Source organism: Gossypium hirsutum, chromosome D09, assembly GCF_007990345.1.
Source record: "Gossypium hirsutum isolate 1008001.06 chromosome D09, Gossypium_hirsutum_v2.1, whole genome shotgun sequence".
Classification (NCBI taxonomy): Eukaryota; Viridiplantae; Streptophyta; class Magnoliopsida; order Malvales; family Malvaceae; genus Gossypium; species Gossypium hirsutum.
The window spans coordinates 16,229,586-16,245,961 of NC_053445.1; the positions used below are offsets into that span (position 1 = coordinate 16,229,586).

The 16,376-nt window shown below is 35.8% G+C and overlaps 6 non-coding genes and 10 pseudogenes across 6 annotated transcripts; all 16 read right to left on the bottom strand.

Annotated features, from left to right (window-relative positions):
* Positions 1-8,639: 8,639 nt before the first annotated feature.
* On the bottom strand, positions 8,640-8,758 carry LOC121221742 (uncharacterized; annotated as a pseudogene).
* Positions 8,759-9,812: 1,054 nt separating this feature from the next.
* Positions 9,813-9,931, bottom strand: LOC121221612 (5S ribosomal RNA). Its single transcript, XR_005918999.1, has one exon. It is a non-coding gene; the product is annotated as a 5S ribosomal RNA (ribosomal RNA).
* A 183-nt stretch (positions 9,932-10,114) lies between these two features.
* LOC121221265 (uncharacterized) lies at positions 10,115-10,232 on the bottom strand (annotated as a pseudogene).
* A 409-nt stretch (positions 10,233-10,641) lies between these two features.
* LOC121221383 (5S ribosomal RNA) lies at positions 10,642-10,760 on the bottom strand. The gene has a single exon (XR_005918775.1). It is a non-coding gene; the product is annotated as a 5S ribosomal RNA (ribosomal RNA).
* Positions 10,761-10,924: 164 nt separating this feature from the next.
* LOC121221212 (uncharacterized) lies at positions 10,925-11,044 on the bottom strand (annotated as a pseudogene).
* Positions 11,045-11,423: 379 nt separating this feature from the next.
* LOC121221962 (uncharacterized) lies at positions 11,424-11,542 on the bottom strand (annotated as a pseudogene).
* A 182-nt stretch (positions 11,543-11,724) lies between these two features.
* LOC121221832 (uncharacterized) lies at positions 11,725-11,843 on the bottom strand (annotated as a pseudogene).
* Positions 11,844-12,099: 256 nt separating this feature from the next.
* Positions 12,100-12,218, bottom strand: LOC121221625 (5S ribosomal RNA). Its single transcript, XR_005919012.1, has one exon. It is a non-coding gene; the product is annotated as a 5S ribosomal RNA (ribosomal RNA).
* A 411-nt stretch (positions 12,219-12,629) lies between these two features.
* LOC121221696 (5S ribosomal RNA) lies at positions 12,630-12,748 on the bottom strand. The gene has a single exon (XR_005919083.1). It is a non-coding gene; the product is annotated as a 5S ribosomal RNA (ribosomal RNA).
* Positions 12,749-12,912: 164 nt separating this feature from the next.
* Positions 12,913-13,032, bottom strand: LOC121221269 (uncharacterized; annotated as a pseudogene).
* Positions 13,033-13,407: 375 nt separating this feature from the next.
* Positions 13,408-13,526, bottom strand: LOC121221274 (uncharacterized; annotated as a pseudogene).
* A 558-nt stretch (positions 13,527-14,084) lies between these two features.
* On the bottom strand, positions 14,085-14,203 carry LOC121221687 (5S ribosomal RNA). The gene has a single exon (XR_005919074.1). It is a non-coding gene; the product is annotated as a 5S ribosomal RNA (ribosomal RNA).
* A 411-nt stretch (positions 14,204-14,614) lies between these two features.
* LOC121221697 (5S ribosomal RNA) lies at positions 14,615-14,733 on the bottom strand. The gene has a single exon (XR_005919084.1). It is a non-coding gene; the product is annotated as a 5S ribosomal RNA (ribosomal RNA).
* A 165-nt stretch (positions 14,734-14,898) lies between these two features.
* Positions 14,899-15,018, bottom strand: LOC121221270 (uncharacterized; annotated as a pseudogene).
* A 378-nt stretch (positions 15,019-15,396) lies between these two features.
* Positions 15,397-15,515, bottom strand: LOC121221275 (uncharacterized; annotated as a pseudogene).
* A 183-nt stretch (positions 15,516-15,698) lies between these two features.
* On the bottom strand, positions 15,699-15,817 carry LOC121221242 (uncharacterized; annotated as a pseudogene).
* Between the last annotated feature and the right edge of the window lie 559 nt (positions 15,818-16,376).

A 16,376-nucleotide genomic window follows, 5' to 3' on the forward strand; every position in this document is an offset into this window, starting at 1 on the left:
ATTCATATTATACCGAAAGCATACATTATATTAACCAATGCAAACCGAATGTAGGTGAATACTCACCAAGCATGTAAAATCTGAATGTTTATGTATTCATCAATTTCATATAATCAAAATCATAAATATATCAATTGCATATTCTCACATAACTTAAATAGATTCACCGGCACTTAGCCTGCTAGGTTTTAAAACCTAATTCGATACACCGGCTTTTAGCCTGCTAGACCTATAGTGCGAAATGTATCACCGGCATTAAGCCTGCTAGATGTAAAGTCTGAATTATTTCATATATATATATATATTCTAGTTTAATAACATTATTTTGCTAAAAGACTTACCTCGGACGGTGTAAATTCGAAACCAGACGATTACTCGACAACTTTAGTTTTTCCCCGATCCAACTCTGATTTCTTCAATTCTTGATCTTAATCAAACTAGTAAAGTGCCGAATCCCTAATAAGCTTTAATGGTTTTCTTCTTTGTTCATTTCGGCTAAGAAAGATGATGAAATGGCCATTTTTTATGTTTTAACATAACATATATTATTTATTTATTATTTTACTTATTTAACCTTTATTAATTAATTTAATAAACATATAATATAAGGGTAATGTTGACTATTGCCACCCACTATCTTATTTTTGGTCTTATTACACTTTTAAACCTTCCATTTAAAAAGACAACAACAATTAGGTACTTTCATATTTAACCACTAAATTTTTATTTTACGTGATTAAGCCCTTTTTTATCAAATTGAGCCTTCAAACTATCAAATTTTCACACGAAATTTTCACACATATAACTTAAACTGCGATACACATTAAAAACATTATAAAAATATTTTTCTGACTCGTATCATGGTCCCGAAACCACTCTGTCCGATTAGGGTCAAAATTGGGCTGTTACAACTCTCCCCCCTTTAGGGATTTTCGTCCCCGAAAATCTTACCGGTGAATAGGTGTGGATAACGTTCTTTCATTGTATCTTCTGGCTCCCAGGTTGCTTCCTCAACTCCGTGTTTATGCCACAGTACTTTGACTAACGGAATTTTCTTATTTTGTAACCCTTTAACCTCAAAGCTAGAATATAAATTGGTTCTTCTTCCTATGACAAATCAGATCTCATCTCAATCTCTAACGGACCAATCACATGTGTAGGATCGGATCGGTATCTATGAAGCATCGAAACATGAAATTCATTGTGAATCTTTTCTAGTTCAGGTGGTAACATCAATCTATAAGCAATAGGTCTGACACGCTCTATAATCTCATACGGTCTAATGAATCTCGGACTAAATTTGCATTTACGACCGAATCTGAGTATTTTCTTCCACGGTGAAACTTTCAGAAACACTTTGTCCCCAATCTAAAATTCTATATCCTTTCTTTTCAAGTCCGCATAAGATTTCTGACGATCCGATGCTGATTTTAGACTATCTCGAATCACTTTCACTTTTTGTTCAGTCTCTTTAATCAAATCGACCCCGTGTATCTTATTTTTACTGAGCTCGATCCAATACAATGGTGTACGACATTTACGACCGTACAAAGCCTCGTAAGGTGCCATTTTGATACTAGATTGAAAGCTATTATTATAAACAAATTCAATCAAAGGTAAGTATCGTTCCCACGTACTTTCAAACTCGAGAATGCAACATCTCAACATATACTCAAGTATCTGAATGATTCGTTCGGATTGACCATCTGTTTGAGGATGAAAAACTGTGCTAAAATGTAGTTTCGTACCTAAAGCATCTTGTAGTTTTTTCCAAAATCGCGATGTGAATCTCGGGTCTCTGTCTGAAACAATATAAATTGGTACTCAGTGCAATCTCATAATCTGAGAAATATATAATTCAGCAAGTTTATCAAGTGAATAATCAATACGAACCAGAACAAAATGAGCCGATTTTGTCAATCTATCAACAATAACCCAGATTGCATCTTTCTTGCTCGGTGTCAACAGTAAACCAAATACAAAATCCATCGTGACTCATTCCCATTTCCATTTAGGTATCATGATTGGCTGAAGCAATCCAGAAGGTACCTAATGTTCAGCTTTTACTTGCTGACATATTAAACATTTCGAAACAAAGTCAGAAATGTCTCGTTTCATACCATGCCACCAATAGTGTTGTTTCAGATCGTTATACATTTTTGTACCACCCGGGTGAACAGATAATCTACTGTTATGAGCTTAGTTCAAAATCCTCTGAATCAACTCTGAATTCATCGGAACACATATTCGGTTTTTGAACCTCAAACAATCGTTGGTATCAACTAGAAATTCTGAGTCAACATTTAAGTCACACTAAGCTTGTTTTGCAATTAAGTCATCATAGACTTTCTGAGCTTCACAAATCTATTGAACAAATAACGGTTTTGCTTTCAACTCAGCTACTATCGCACCATCATCAGACATAGCCATATGCGCGTTCATTGCACGCAAAGCAAATAGTGATTTTCGAATTAGGGCATTAGGAACAACATTAGCCTTTCCCGGATGATAGTTAATCACAAGCTCGTAATCTTTTAGCAATTCTAACCATTGACGCTGTCTCAAATTCAGATCTTTCTGAGTAATCAAATACTTCAAGCTTTTATGATCGGAATAAACATGACATTTTTCTCCAAACAGATAGTGGCGCCATATTTTCAACGCAAATACAATAGCGGCCAATTCCAGATCGTGTCGGATAGTTCTTTTCATGCGGCTTTAACTGTCTCGAGGCATAAGCTACAACTTTGCCTTCCTGCATCAAAACACAGCCCAAACCATTTAAAGATGCATCACTATAAATAACAAACTCTTTACCCGATTCTGGCTGAACTAAGACTGGAGCTTCAGTCAAAAGAACTTTCAACTGATCGAAACTTTTCTGGCACTTTTCTGACCACTCAAACTTAACATCTTTTTGTAGTAACCTTGTCATCGGGGTAGCAATCATAGAGAACCCTTTCACGAACCGTCTATAATAACCAGCGAGCCCTAAGAAGCTTTGAACTTCAGAGACATTTTTCGGAGGTCTCTAATCAATTATAGTTGAAATTTTACTCGGATCAACCCGAATATCCGAAGTTGATACAACATGGCCCAGAAAACTAACTTCGTGTAGCCAAAACTCATATTTACTGAACTTTGCATACAACTGTTTATCTCGCAAAGTTTGTAACACAAGTCTCAGATGTTCGGCATGCTCGGTTTCGTCACGAGAGTAGATCAAAATATCATCTATAAATACTACCACAAACTGGTCCAGATACTGTCTAAAGATCCGATTCATCAAATCCATGAAAATAGCAGGTGCATTAGTAAGTCTGAAAGGCATAACCAAAAACTCATAATGTCCGACCTCGTTCGGGAAGCAGTCTTTGGTACATCAGAGTCTTTAACCCGCAACTGATAGTAGCCTGATCTCAAATCTATCTTCGAAAACACTGAAGCCCCTTTTAATTGATCGAACAAGTCGTCAATACGTGGCAACAGATATTTATTCTTTATAGTCACCTTATTGAGCTGCCGGTAATCAATGCAAATTATCATCGTTCCATCTTTCTTTTTCACAAATAGAACTGGTGCACCCCAGGGAGAAAAACTCGGTTGTGTGAAACCTCTATCTGTCAACTCTTGCAACTATGCTTTCAACTCTTTTAATTCAGTCGGTGCCATACAGTACAGAGCTATTGAAATCAGAGTTGTCACTGGTACTAAATCAATTCCAAATTCTACCTCCCGAATATGTGGCAAACCTGGAAATTCTTCGGGAAACACATCTGAATACTCACACACAACTGGCAGAGATTCAATCTTCTTTTCAGTCACTTTACTATCAAGAACATACGCAAGATAAGATTCAAACCCTTTCCTCACATACTTTTGAGCCAACATAGAGGATACCACTGATGGTAAACCATTCAGATCATTAGATTCAATCCGAATAATCTCGTCATTCTAGCACCTTAAATTGATAGTCTTTCTTTTGCAGTTAACGACAGCGTCGTGTAAAGTCAACCAGTCTATACCCAGAATTATATCGAACTCGTCAAATGGTAACAACATCAAATCAGTTGGAAAACAAAAATCTCGAATTATCAACGGAAAATTCTTACAAAGTTTGTCAACCACAACACACCGGCCTAACGGGTTCGATACACTAATCACAAACTCAGTAGACTCAATAGGTAGAGTCTTACTGAATACTAAAGTTTCACACACATAAGAATGAATTGAACCAGGATCAATCAATGCAATAACATTATTATCATAAAGAGTGAAAGTACCAGTAATAACATCTGAAGAAGAAGCCTCCTCTCGAGCATGGATGGCATATGCTCTGGCAGGTGCACGAGCCTCAGATCAAACTGCCGTGTCTTTTCTCCCTCTCTGACTACCACTTACATTACCCGAATACCTGAGTGGTCTACCTCGTACTGACACATTACTCGGTCTAGTACTCTGTATAGTATTTTGCTCAGCTACCATCGGGCATTCTCAAATAAAATGATCCTTTGATCTACACTTAAAGCAAGACCGATCATGTAATCTGCAATCTCCTAAATGTCATTTACCACAATGCTTGCACTCTGATCTATTTTGTCGAACATTACCCACACTAGCAACTGAAGTAGCTCATGAACTCACAGAGGTTCGATCTCGATCATGTTTAGGAAACCCTGCAGTAGCTTTAGATCTGCTATGATCCTCTCTGAATTTCCTTGAGGTCGACTGGAACGATTTACTAAATGATCTTTTACAGGAATCTTGAGCTTCATAGTCAGCTTTTCTCTTCTTTTTCCTAAGCTCTTCGGCTTTACAAGCTCGTTCAACAAGTACTACGAACTCTTTTATCTCAAGTATGCCAACTAACAGTTTAATATCTTCATTCAGCCCATCTTCAAATCTTTTACACATAATAGCTTCAGTAGAAACACACTCTCGAGCATATCTACTGAGTCTCACAAATTTTCGCTCATATTCTGTCACTGTCATCCGACCCTGTTTTAATTCAAGAAATTCCTTGTGTTTCTGATTAATGAATCTCTGGCTAATTTATTTTTTTTACGAAACTCAATCTGAAAGAATTCCCAGATCACTCGCTATTTTGGAACCACCGATACTAGTGTATTACACCAGTGATATGCAGTGTCCCGTAACAAAGATATGGCACATTTCAAGCACTCATCAGGGGTGCAAGATAATTCATCAAACACTCGAATAGTATTATCGAGCCAGAATTCAGCTGGCTCAGCATCATCATCATCAGTGGCTCTGAACTCTTCGGCCATGTGTTTTCAAATTTTATCAACAGGAGGCTTAAGTAATCTCATCGGATCACTCACTTGAGCTATAACAGGAACCAAAGATGGATTAATCGGGGGTGGAGGTTGTTGTGCAGCCGGATTAGTCCGGATATATTGAGTAAACCAGTCGTTCATCATTTGGTAGAAGGCTTGTTTAGCCTCTCCCTCTTGGTTACTCGAGGTCGGTCTAGAATCTACCGGCTCTGTCCCTTGCACGGGAGCAGGCACTATACTCTCAACATCATCAGCTACAGCTCGATTGGGATCCATTACTATACGAACACACATTTTTAGATGTCAAAAATCATCACACTATCTCAGTATAAATTATGGCATGTATAGCTAGACTTATACGCGCTACGTTAGTCCTAGAATCGACTAAACCGTAGCTCTGATACCAATCAAATGTAACACCTCTTACCCATATTTGTCACTGAATTAGGGTTACGAGACATTACTGAACAAACACAACCATCTCAACTTCAATACATATATATTAAATATATATATTTAAATATAATAAGCTTGGTTTATTATAAAACAAAAAGAAAAATTTTAAACTTCTCCCTTCCAACCATTTTTAAGAAAAAAACATTAAAATCTAACTAATAAAAATATTGCAAACTAGAAAATCCATAAGATGATAAACCATTTTAGTATGGCTATTATAATCATATACAATACAACAAAATACGACCTTCAAAACATTTATCTAGTCGATACATGCCATAGTTAGAATTTAAATATTTTAAACAACGATATAATAGATAGGGTAATGAACTTGCTGACGATCCCCGAGCTCGAAGCTTGATCTTTAAATCTATAAAATAGGAAGACATAAGTAAACAAAGTAAGCTTTTATAGCTTAGTAAGTCTATAGCATAACCATAAATATATATAAATTATAAAATTTCTTGGTACACTTAATGAATTCACAAACACCATTTCTATTAACAAATGTCTATAGACAAGTATACATACGCATAATTGTCAACAATTTAAAATAAAAATCGAATGTATAAACATTTTAACATAAATATCCGATTTCATATATATAAACATATGTTTAACAATTTTTATAACCGAATGTGTATGCATCTTTATTACCTGCATACATCCGAATGCACATATGTACTTATCATATGCATATAATTACTCAAACACATATATACCAATCACATTGTATAATTGTTTGTGTATATATATATATATACTCATTATAAATTTATACCTGTATGCATAGCTAATACCTACATTCGAATATATATACATATTCTTCATATATATATAAATGAGCACATTTATATATATACCTCAAATGCATACATAAATAATTATCAAACACATAGGCTCAATATATATATTTAACAACCGCATATCACCATACGTAATTATAAATTCAACAATCGCATATACTTAATATACATATACTTTTATTAATTATATATATACCGAAAGCATACAATTATATTTAACCAATGCAAAACCCGAATGTAGGTGAATACTCACCAAGCATGTAAAATCTGAATGTTTATGTATTCATCAATTTCATATAATCAAAATCATAAATATATCAATTGCATATTCTCACATAACTTAAATAGATTCACCACTTAGCGTGCTAGGTTTTAAAACCTGATTCGATACACCGGCTTTTAGCCTGCTAGACCTATAGTGCGAAATGTATCACCGGCATTAAGCCTGCTAGACGTAAAGTCTGAATTATTTCACCGGCATTAAGCCTGCTAGGCACATAGCCTGAATAACTCAAATACAAAGTTAATCTTTCATATAATTCTTTATAATTCACATAAATCTTTCTCAATAACTATATCTCGATAAGAATTGTTTTATATTCAACTCTTCATAGCAACCTCACATTTGAACCACATATACATGATTCATAACATTAAATTCAACTCAAGAAACTCAAATCCTATCTTGAATCCACATGTATAATTATATATAATTATTAACATTAAGTTCAGCTCGAAGAAACTTGTATCTTATAGTCAAACCTCTTATATATATATATTTCATAACATTACATTCAATTCAAAAACATTACATCATTTATTCGAACCACATATATATATACAATTTATAACATTAAGTTCAACTCAAAGAATTTGTATTATAAATTCGAACATCATTCTATAGTTATATAATTTATGCTATTAATTTCATCTTATTAAACTCAAACATACATGATATAACATTTACAATATTTGTACAATAAAATTTCAACCTACCAATTTCAACTTGTATATTCGGCTAACAATATGAAATTAACAAAGTTAATTCAACTTATTAAATAAATGATAGATTTCCATATATATATATATTCTAGTTTAATAACATTATTTTGCTAAAAGACTTACCTCGGACGGTGTAAATTCGAAACCAGACGATTACTCGACAACTTTAGTTTTTCCCCGATCCAACTCTGATTTCTTCGATTCTTGATCTTAATCAAGCTAGTAAAGTGCCGAATCCCTAATAAGCTTTAATGGTTTTCTTCTTTGTTCATTTCGGCTAAGAAAGATGATGAAATGGCCATTTTTTTATGCTTTAACATAACATATATTATTTATTTATTATTTTACTTATTTAACCTTTATTAATTAATTTAATAAACATATAATATAAGGGTAATGTTGACTATTGCCACCCACTATCTTATTTTTGGTCTTATTACACTTTTAAACCTTCCATTTAAAAAGACAACAACAATTAGGTACTTTCATATTTAACCACTAAATTTTTATTTTACGTGATTAAGCCCTTTTTTTATCAAATTGAGCCTTCAAACTATCAAATTTTCACACGAAATTTTCACACATATAACTTAAACTGCGATACACATTAAAAACATTATAAAAATATTTTTCTGACTCGTATCAAGGTCCCGAAACCACTCTGTCCGATTAGGGTCAAAATTGAACTGTTACATGCGCAATCTATTTATATAAAGGCTACCCCTTTTCGTACTTGCGCCTCAAATTTGAATTTACATTCGACCAAATAATGCAAAACGAAAATAACTAATTACTTACACCACGTTTAGAAAATTCAACTAAGAAAAAACTTTATATGAATTAAAATTGGAGGGGTGCAACACGAGGACTTCCCAGGAAGGTCACCCATCCTAGTACTACCCTTGCGCAATCTATTTATATAAAGGCTGGCCCTTATCGTACATGCGCCTGGAATTTGAATGCACATTCGACAAAATAACGTTTCAAATTAGTTATTTCGCAAAACACAAATTACTAATTAGTTACACCACGTGTAGAAAATTCAATAGAAAAAAACATTATATGAATTAAAATGAGAGGGGTGAAACACGAGGCCCTCCCAAGAAGTCACCCATCCTAGTACTACTCTTGCACAAGCACGCTTAACTGTGGAGTTTTGATGGGATCCGGTGCATTAGTGCTGGTATGGTCGCACCCGTTAACTCTTACGCAATCTATTTATATTAAGGCTACCCCTTATCGCACTTGCGCCTCGAATTTGAATGTAAATTCGACCAAATAACGTTTGAAATTATTTATTTCGCAAAACGTAAATAACTTATTAGTTACACCACGTTTAGAAAATTTAACTAAAAAACTTTATATGAAATAAAAGTGGAGAGGTGCAACACGAGGACTTCCTAGAAGGTCACCCATAATAGTACTACTATCTCGAAAGCATTCCTAGAAGGTGCAACTCTGATGGGATCCTATGCATTACTGTTGGTATAATCACACCCGTCAACTCTCACACAATCTATTTATATAAAGGCTGCCCCCTATCGCACTTGCGCCTCAAATTTGAAAGCAAATTCGACAAAATAACATTTCAAATTATTTATTTCACAAAACGCAAATTACAATTTTGTTACACCACGTGTAGAAAATTTACCTAAAAAATTCAAATTATTTATTTCGCAAAACGCTAATTACTATTTAGTTACACCACGTGAAGAAAATTTAACTAAAAAAAACTTTATATGAAATAAAATTGGAAAGGGGTAACACGAGGACTTCCCAGAAGGTCACCTATCATAATAGTACAATCCCGCAAGCACGCTTAATTACGGAGTTCTGATGGGATCCTATGCATTACTACTGGTATGACCACACCCGTCAACTCTTACGCAATCTATTTATATAAAGGCTACCTCCTATCGCACTTGTGCCTCGAATTTGAATGCAAATTCGACCAAATAACGTTTCAAATTATTTATTTCGCAAAATGAAAATAACTAATTAGTTACACCACGTTTATAAAATTCTAGTAAAAAACATTATATTAAATAAAATGGGAGGGGTGCAACACGAGGTCTTTCCAGGAGGTCACCAATCCTCGTACTACTCTCGCCCAAGCACGCTTAGCTACTCTCGCGCAAATTCGGCCAAATAATGTTTTAGCTTATTTATTTCGCAAAATGAAAATAAGTAATTAGTTACACCACGTGTAGAAAATGCAACGAAAAACAACTTTATATGAAATAAAACGGGAGGGGTGCAACACGAGGACTTACCTGGAGGTCACCCAAACTAGTACTAATCTCGCCCAAGTACACTTAACTGCGGAGTTCTAATGGGATCCGGTGCATTAGTGCTGGTATGATTGCACCACTCAACTCTTGCGCAATCTTTTTATAGAAAGGCTTGCCATTATCGCACTTGCGCCTCGAATTTGAATGCACATTCGACAAAATAACGTTTCAAATTATTTATATCGCAAAACGCAAATTACTAATTAGTTACAACACGTGTAGAAAATTCAACAAAAAAAACTTTATATGAAATAAAATGGAAGGGGTGCAACACGAGGCCTTCCCAGGAGGTCACCCATCCTAGTTCTACTCTTGCCCGAGCACGCTTAACTGTGGAGTTTTGATCAGATCGGTGCATTAGTGTTGGTATGGTCGTACCCGTTAACTATTGCGTAATCTATTTATATAAAGGCTGCCCCTTATTGCACTTGCGCCTCGAATTTGAATGCAAATTCGACCAAATAACGTTTCAAATTATTTATTTCGCAAAATGAAAATAACTAATTAGTTACACCACATTTAGAAAATTCTAGTAAAAAAAACTTTATATGAAATAAAATTGGAGCGGTGCAACACGAGGACTTCCCAGGAAGGTTATCCATCCTAGTACTACTATTGCGCAATCTATTTATATAAAGGCTGGCCCTTATCGTACTTGCGCCTGGAATTTGAATGCACATTCGACAAAATAAGGTTTCAAATTATTTATTTCACAAAACACATTACTAATTGGTTACACCACGTGTAGAAAATTCAATAGAAAAAATTTTTATATGAATTAAAATGGGAGGGGTGAAACACGAGGCATTCCCAGGAGGTCACCCATCCTAGTACTACTCTTGCCCAAGCACGCTTAACTGTGGAGTTTTGATGGGATCCGGTGCATTAGTGCTGGTATGGTCGCACCCGTTAACTCTTGCGCAATCTATTTATATTAAGGCTACCCTTTTCGCACTTGCGCCTCGAATTTCAATGCAAATTCGACCAAATAACGCAAAACGAAAATAACTAATTAGTTACACCACGTTCAGCAAATTCAACTAAAAAAAACTTTATATAAAATAGAATTGGAGGGTTGCAACACGAGGATTTCCCAGGAAGGTCACCCATCCTAGTACTCCTATCCCGCAAGCAGGATTAACTGCGGAGTTCTAATGGGATCCAGTGCATTGCTACTCGTATGATCACACCCGTCAACTCTTACGCAATCTATTTATATAAAGGCTGCCCCTTATCGCACTTGTGCCTCGAATTTGAATGCAAATTCGACCAAATAATGTTTCAAGTTATTTATTTCGCAAAACTAAAATAACTAATTAGTTACACCACGTTTAGAAAATTCTACTTAAAAAAACTTTATATGAAGTAAAATGGGAGGGGTGCAACACGAGGACTTCCTAGGAGGTCATCAATCATAGCACTACTCTCGCCCAAGCAAGCTTTGCTACTCTCACACAAATTCGGCCAAATAACGTTTTAAATTATTTATTTCGCAAAATGAAAATAAGTAATTAGTTACACCACGTGTAGATAATGCAACGAAAAGCAGCTTTATATGAAATAAAACGAGAGGGGCGCAACACGGTTACTTTCCTGGAGGTCACCCAACCTAGTACTAATCTCGCCCAAGCATCCTTAGCTGCGGAGTTCTGATGGGATCCGGTGCACTAGCGTTGGTATGATGGTACCCCTCAACTCTTGCGCAATCTATTTATATAAAGGTTGCCCCTTATCGCACTTGCGCCTCGAATTTGAATGAAAATTTGACCAAATAACGTTTGAAATTATTTATTTTGCAAAACGCAAATAACTAATTAGTTACACCACGTTTAGAAAATTTAACTAAAAAACTTTATATGAAATAAAATTAGAGAGGTGCAACACGAGGACTTCCTAGAAGGTCACCCATCATAGTACTACTATCTCGCAAGCACGCTTAACTAAGGAGTTCTGATGGGATCCTGTGCATTACTGCTGGTACGATCACACCCGTCAACTCTCACACAATCTATTTATACAAAGCCTGCCCCCTATCGCACTTGTGCCTCAAATATGAATGCAAATTCGACAAAATAACATTTCAAATTATTTATTTCGCAAAACGCAAATTACTATTTAGTTACACCACGTGTAGAAAATTTAACTAAAAAATTCAAATTATTTATTTCGCAAAACGCAAATTACTATTTAGTTACACCACGTGAAGAAAATTTAACTAAAAAAAACTTTATATGAAATAAAATGGGAGGGGTGCAACACAAGGCCTTCCCAGGAGGTCACCCATCCTAGTTCTACTCTTGCCCAAGCACGCTTAACTGTGGAGTTTTGATGGGATCCGGTGCATTAATGTTGGTATGGTCGCACCCGTTAACTCTTGCGAAATCTATTTATATAAAGGCTTCCCCTTATCGCACTTGCGCCTCGAATTTGAATGCAAATTCGACCAAATAACGTTTCAAATTATTTATTTCGCAAAATGAAATTAAGCAATTAGTTACACCACGTTTAGAAAATTTTAGTAAAAAAAACTTTATATGAAATAAACTTGGAGGGGTGCAACACGAGGAATTCCCAGGAGGGTCACCCATCCTAGTACTACTCTTACGCAATCTATTTATATAAAGGTTGGCCCTTATCGTACTTGCGCCTGGAATTTGAATGCACATTCGAGAAAATAACGTTTCAAATTATTTATTTCGCAAAACGCAAATTACTAATTAGTTACACCACGTGTAGAAAATTCAATAGAAAAAAACTTTATATGAATTAAAATGGGAGGGGTGAAACACGAGGCATTCCCAGGAGGTCACCCATCCTAGTACTACTCTTGCCCAAGCACGCTTAACTGTGGAGTTTTGACGGGATCCGACGCATTAGTGCTGGTATGGTCACACCTGTTAACTCTTGCGCAATCTATTTATATTAAGGCTACCCCTTTTCACACTTGCGACTCGAAGTTGAATGCAAATTCGACCAAATAACGCAAAACGAAAATAACTAATTAGTTACACCACGTTCAGCAAATTCAACTAAAAAAACTTTATATGAAATAAAATTGGAGGGTTGCAACACGAGGATTTCCCAGGAAGGTCACCCATCCTAGTACTACTATCCCGCAAGCACGATTAACTGCGGAGTTCTAATGGAATCCGGTGCATTGCTACTGGTACGATCACACCCGTCAACTCTTACGCAATCTATTTATATAAGGCATCCCCTTATCGCAGTTGTGCCTCGAATTTGAATGAAATCGACCAAATAACGTTTCAAGTTATTTATTTCGCAAAACAAAAATAACTAATTAGTTATACCACGTTTTGAAAATTCTACTTAAAAAACTTTATATGAAGTAAAATGGGAGGGGTGCAACACGAGGGCTTCCTAGGAGGTCATCAATCCTACTCCTACTCTCGCCCATGCGCGCTTAGCTACTCTCGCGCAAATTCGGCCAAATAACGTTTTAAATTATTTATTTCGCAAAATGAAAATAAGTAATTAGTTACACCACGTGTAGAAAATGCAACGAAAAACAACTTTATATGAAATAAAACCAGAGGGGCGCAACACGGTTACTTTGTTGGAGGTCACCCAACCTAGTACTAATCTCGCCCAAGCATGCTTAGCTGCGGAGTTCTGATGGGATCCGGTGCACTAGCGTTGGTATGATGGTACCCGTCAACTCTTGCGCAATCTATTTATATAAAGGTCGCCCCTTATCGCACTTGTGCCTCGAATTTGAATGTAAATTCGACCAAATAACGTTTGAAATTATTTATTTCGCAAAACGTAAATAACTTATTAGTTACACCACATTTAGAAAATTTAACTAAAAAAACTTTATATGAAATAAAAGTGGAGAGGTGCAACACGAGGACTTCCTAGAAGGTCACCAATAATAGTACTACTATCTCGCAAGCACGCTTAACTACGGAGTTCTGATGGGGTCCTGTGCATTACTGTTGGTATGATCACACCCGTCAACTCTCACACAATCTATTTATATAAAGGCTGCCCCCTATCCCACTTGCGCCTCAAATTTGAATGCAAATTCGACAAAATAACATTTAAAATTATTTATTTCGGAAAACGCAAATTACTATTTAGTTACACCACGTGTAGAAAATTTAATTAAAAAATTCAAATTATTTATTTTGCAAAACGTAAATTACTATTTAGTTACACCACGTGAAGAAAATTTAACTAAAAAAAACTTTATATGAAATAAAATGGGAGGGGTGCAACACGAGGCCTTCCCAGGAGGTCACCCATCCTAGTTCTACTCTTGCCCAAGCACGCTTAACTGTGGAGTTTTGATGGGATCCGGTGCATTAATGTTGGTATGGTCGCACCCGTTAACTCTTGCGAAATCTATTTATATAAAGGCTTCCCCTTATCGCACTTGCGCCTCGAATTTGAATGCAAATTCGACCAAATAACGTTTCAAATTATTTATTTCGCAAAATGAAATTAAGCAATTAGTTACACCACGTTTAGAAAATTTTAGTAAAAAAAACTTTATATGAAATAAAATTGGAGGGGTGCAACACGAGGAATTCCCAGGAAGGTCACCCATCCTAGTACTACTCTTACGCAATCTATTTATATAAAGGCTGGCCCTTATCGTACTTGCGCCTGGAATTTGAATGCACATTCGACAAAATAACGTTTCAAATTATTTATTTCGCAAAACGCAAATTACTAATTAGTTACACCACGTGTAGAAAATTCAATAGAAAGAAACTTTATATGAATTAAAATGGGAGGGGTGAAACACGAGGCATTCCCAGGAGGTCACCCATCCTAGTACTACTCTTGCCCAAGCACGCTTAACTGTGGAGTTTTGACGGGATCCGACGCATTAGTGCTGGTATGGTCACACCTGTTAACTCTTGCGCAATCTATTTATATTAAGGCTACCCCTTTTCGCACTTGCGCCTCGAAGTTGAATGCAAATTCGACCAAATAACGAAAAACGAAAATAACTAATTAGTTACACCACGTTCAGCAAATTCAGCTAAAAAAAACTTTATATGAAATAAAATTGGAGGGTTGCAACACGAGGATTTCCCAGGAAGGTCACCCATCCTAGTACTACTATCCCGCAAGCACGATTAACTGCGGAGTTCTAATGGAATCCGGTGCATTGCTACTGGTACGATCACACCCGTCAACTCTTACACAATCTATTTATATAAGGCATCCCCTTATCGCAGTTGTGCCTCGAATTTGAATGAAAATTCGACCAAATAACGTTTCAAGTTATTTATTTCGCAAAACAAAAATAACTAATTAGTTACACCACGTTTTGAAAATTCTACTTAAAAAAACTTTATATGAAGTAAAATGGGAGGGGTGCAACACGAGGGCTTCCTAGGAGGTCATCAATCCTACTCCTACTCTCGCCCATGTGCGCTTAGCTACTCTCGCGCAAATTCGGCCAAATAACGTTTTAAATTATTTATTTCGCAAAATGAAAATAAGTAATTAGTTACACCACGTGTAGAAAATGCAACAAAAAACAACTTTATATGAAATAAAACCAGAGGGGCGCAACACGGTTACTTTGTTGGAGGTCACCCAACCTAGTACTAATCTCGCCCAAGCATGCTTAGCTGCGGAGTTCTGATGGGATCCGGTGCACTAGCGTTGGTATGATGGTACCCGTCAACTCTTGCGCAATCTATTTATATAAAGGTTGCCCCTTATCGCACTTGCGCCTCGAATTTGAATGTAAATTCGACCAAATAACGTTTGAAATTATTTATTTCGCAAAACGTAAATAACTTATTAGTTACACCACATTTAGAAAATTTAACTAAAAAAACTTTATATGAAATAAAAGTGGAGAGGTGCAACACGAGGACTTCCTAGAAGGTCACCCATAATAGTACTACTATCTCGCAAGCACGCTTAACTACGGAGTGCTGATGGGATCCTGTGCATTACTGTTGGTATGATCACACCCGTCAACTCTCACACAATCTATTTATATAAAGGCTGCCCCCTATCCCACTTGCGCCTCAACTTTGAATGCAAATTCGACAAAATAACATTTCAAATTATTTATTTCGCAAAACGCAAATTACTATTTAGTTACACCACGTGTAGAAAATTTAACTAAAAAATTCAAATTATTTATTTTGCAAAACGTAAATTACTATTTAGTTACACCACGTGAAGAAAATTTAACTAAAAAAACTTTATATGAAATAAAATTGGAAAGGGGTAACACGAGGACTTCCCAGAGGGTCACCTATCATAATAGTACAATCCCGCAAGCACGCTTAACTACGGAGTTTTGATGGGATCCTATGCTTTACTACTGGTATGACCACACCCGTCAACTCTTACGCAATCTATTTATATAAAGGCTACCTCCTATCGCACTTGTGCCTCGAATTTGAATGCAAATTCGACCAAATAACGTTTCAAATTATTTATTTCGCAAAATGAAAATAACTAATTAGTTACACCACGTTTAGAAAATTCTAGTAAAAAAACATTATATTAAGTAAAATGGGAGG